Genomic DNA, 4,266 nt, shown 5'->3' on the forward strand with positions numbered 1-4,266 from the left:
AAAACCCAACTTCATATTTAACTAATTCTTCCCAAGGAAATCTAAGATCAGTCCATTTTGGTGCTAAACGCAAAGATTTATCACTAAATAGGACAGATCACTGAGACATCTAAGTTGTGCTCCTTTAAACCATAATGGGATGGGGAGAACTTTGTTCTAGATATGATCACAAACAGTGGTGGTTTCTACAGCAGAGGTGTTGGTGACCACAGGCTTCCATCAGCCAGACTTCAGCCTTCCTGCTGTCATCTTTGCCAAATGCAGATGCTGTTCCTTACAGAAGTTAGATGAATCGAACTACTTCCAGAAAGAGTGAGCGGTCCGTACTGAAGTCTGTAGGGAGAGCCAAGCGATCACTTTATAAGGTGGCATGAACTCTATCATTGGAAGCTATTATTCCTACAACCATCACACGGGTTAACGCTGTGGTGTGTGCGATCCTGCCTGAGCTTGAGAAACACCGAAAGGAGATGAGAACAGCTACATGACTTTATCCCTCGTACTGCCTTACATCGCAGAGCACACCAACACAACTTTACAACTTGACAGACCCACAGTTGTTCATGAATGGTGAAATAATCACCAAGTGACTGAACATTTTACATGCGGGATGCGTTTTCTCAGCCGCGTGAGCAAAGCACCAGGCATTTTAGTTAAAAGAGGATGAAAAAGTGGAGGCGTTTCATTTCGTTTTATAACCCAGACTAACGTCTTCTCCCCTGTTGATTTCCCATCTTAGAAACCAAATACCTGCTAAGGGGGATGAAGCCTGAAAAAAAAAAAAAAGAGAAACTAAGATGAGTTTTAGTTAAGTATATCCCGGTGGTAAACATTTAAATTAGAGTTCAAGAAAAAAGTTCTATAAACCAAACAGACAAGACTTTGCTGTCCTGGACTCTTAGGGTCTAGCCCTAAGAGAGAGGGCAGACCCCCAGGGCAGCTCTCCCTTGCACTGGCTGGCTGGACTGCAGTGTCAGCAGCTCCATGTATCATTAGTGGACCTGGAAACGCTCCAGCTGCCGTCCTGTCCTCCTATATTCGCCCTGTACCTCTCACTTTTAAAGCGCTTTCATCAACATCATCCCAAGAATCTTTTGTTTTCCCAGCTGGAGAAGTCTTTCTGTTTTCCTCCCATCTCTAACCCAGTTCTTCTGCCCTTAAGATCTGCAGCCATGAATCAAAGGGAATCATCACTTGCAAACTCTAAAGTGAAGGTACACGCCTTGGGATTCTGTATCCCATCTATCTTCCGGCAGCTGCCATGTTTAGTTACATTTCGTACCCACTGTTGGTGGTCATCCTGTCCCTTCCTTCCATCCTCCGTATTGCAGAGAAGATAGGAAATCTTCTTAAACATATTTCCTTCCAACACTTAGCTCCGACACAACATAATCCCTTTTGCTTGATGGCTTTCCCAATCCCTCTGCCAGGAAGGGGTAAAGATGCATGTCAGCTTATGACTGAAGTTATTTACTATGGGAAAGGATCTCCTGTCCCAGGGTTTCCTCCTAATTTTCCCGCAAATGTTTTATAATAAGTCCGAGAAGGGACATTAGGATTTATTCTCTTTTTTTTTTTTTTAAAGAGTGGTAACCATTGCCCATGAAAACTCACATGGAATTTCATGTTTCTGCGGTTGTCAGGATTTTTACAGCTCACCATAACCTGGATGGAACTTTTAGGAATAGTCTGTCCTCCCGTCTCCAGGGAGGAGACATTGGTTTGATTTTAAGCCTCACAGAAGAATGAAATTCCAGGGTTTCACCAGAGTGTCAAGACTCCCTCATCATTAGGCTTTTGTCTTGTTATTCAGATGAATGTAGAAGAGGCTGATAGTCTAGGTAGTATCTTTTTGGAGAAGAAACTAGAAGTTTAGAAAGTATTTCCTAAATGAGCTGCCACCAAGGTAGAGTGATGATGACACTCAGATGGCCCTTAACCCCATGCCCTCCATTTTGCAATCATTCATTTCTTCTCCTTTAAATTTGCAAAATCTGATACCTAACTAAAAAAAATGAAGAACCTCGGGCACTTAAGAACAGTTTTGGTGTTTTTTTTGTGTGTGTTTTACTTTAAACCTCATGAACGGTTTATTTCTAAAATTTTCCAGTTCATGTTTTAAAATAATGGTTATTATTTGTTTATTTAAAGTTATCTACATTTATACAGTATCTTTTGATTGTATCTACTCACCCTGAAACTCTCCTAGTACCCCAATCTATTTCTGATTTCACGTTTATATGTATGTGTGTATATATGTATATATGTATGTATGTATGTATGTATGTATATATCATGTATGTAGATTCTCAGTATGCTGCTTTCTAAGGATTTTTATTTGTCTAGGTAGGTGGTTCTGGTCTTTTGAATGGGATAGAAGCTCTTTCTTTCCACTAAAAAGTTTTCTGAATATTTATTCTCAATGTCTGCTCTTTTTAAGTGAGCCCCATAGTACCAATTTGAAGGCAATGAATCTGAAAGAAGCCTTCTTTCTCCACCCATACAATTGCTGAGTAGCAGAAAAGTAAGAGAAAAGGTAAAGAAAATACAACAAAATTAAAACCATCCTGCCTTTATGGTGATAACCTTTAATAAACTTTATGCTGATAAACTGGAAATACTGTTATTGCTGCAACATTAATACTGAGAGCCAGCTGGGCAGTAGTGGCGCACGCCTTTAATCCCAGCACTTGGGAGGCAGAGGCAGGTGGATTTCTGAGTTCGAGGCTAGCCTGGTCTACAGAGTGAGTTCCAGGACAGCCAGGGCTATACAGAGAAACCCTGTCTCGAAAAGAAAAAAAAAATACTTAGAGCCTTCAGAATCTGGGTTGTGTGAACATGCAACTTTCACATGAAGTAGGAAAGTAAAGCCTGAAAGAGTGGTATTACTGTGTCTAAATCCTATGTAGCTAAGGAGGAGCAAGATTCAGGTCCCCTCAAGAGTGACTGGTAAACAACTGGTGTTCACAGGTATTGTAATATTTTCATGGTGTTAGGAAATGGCTCTTTTCTTGAATGCCTGAGTGTCCCTTCTGCCCTCATTCCTCCAGCTATTATCCCTGGACCGTCCCCTACAGGAAGTCCCTCCTACTATCCCCAACTAAAGATTAGTCCTAAACATAGTGGGAATCTCCCACATCTTGCTCTTGTTCACCGGCTGTACTACTTTGTCAGTGTAATGTACTATCTCATCAAAATATTGGGCATATCATTTCTACTCTTGTAAAACATTGTTCTATGTGTGCACTGTCATGTGATCACAGTCTCAAATGACCACGACCTGGAAAGGTTGAAAAGCTCAGAATCTTAGGATTTCTTTCTTTCATTCTTTCTTTTTAAAGGTCTAGCCATTCGTGGATATTTATAAATCATTTTTAGTATTTGCCTAGGGAAAAGTGTATCTTGAGTTCAATTGGGTCTTCACATAACCCATGTGATGATTATCACACAATGTGATTTGAGGATAGGGTCTTTAGAGCAGTAACTGAGATAAAGTGGGATCACAGGAATGGCCCTGATCCCATATGGTTAGTGTTCTGTTGAGAAGAGGAATGTGGGATAGTGGCAGGTAACCAGGCAAGACAATTCAAATACAGAAGCTTGAGATGAACCAAGCCTGCTGACATCTTGATCTCAGGCTCTTGGTCTCTAGAATTGTAAGACTATTATTTACATTCTGGAAGCCACCTAATCTTTGACATTTTGACATGACAAACCTGAAAATACAATTTAGAGCAGTGGTTTTTAATGCTGTGACCCTTTAATACAACTCGTCATGTTGTGGTGATGCCCCCCCCCAACCACAAATACTTTTTTTGTTGCTATTTCATAACTATAATTTCACTACTGTTATAAAGAGCAATGTAAATATCTATGTTTTAAACTAGTCTTAGGCACCCCCTGTGAAAGGGCTGTTTGACAACCCCAGGCGGTAGTGACACACAGGCTGAGAACCACTGATTCAGAGAGATGAAAAGATGGTTCATTTGGTAAAATACCTACTTGAACAGGCATGAGGTCCCAACTCCTGTTCTCACTATCCACTTAAAAACTGGGCATGGTAGCATATGTCTGAGATGGGGAGGTGGAGACAAGATCAGTAGACAAGACGAGAATCCCCAGACCTTGCTGGCCAGCCAGTCTAGCTAGCTCAGTGTGCCTGGGTTCAGTGAGAGATCTTGTCCCCCTGAAAAGGTAGGGGGACTCTTTTTGCCACTGTCATTAATCAATATCTATAACAGACACATGTTCTTTTCAGAATTAAGT

This window comes from Mus pahari, chromosome 22 (assembly GCF_900095145.1).
Source record: "Mus pahari chromosome 22, PAHARI_EIJ_v1.1, whole genome shotgun sequence".
Lineage (NCBI taxonomy): Eukaryota > Metazoa > Chordata > Mammalia > Rodentia > Muridae > Mus > Mus pahari.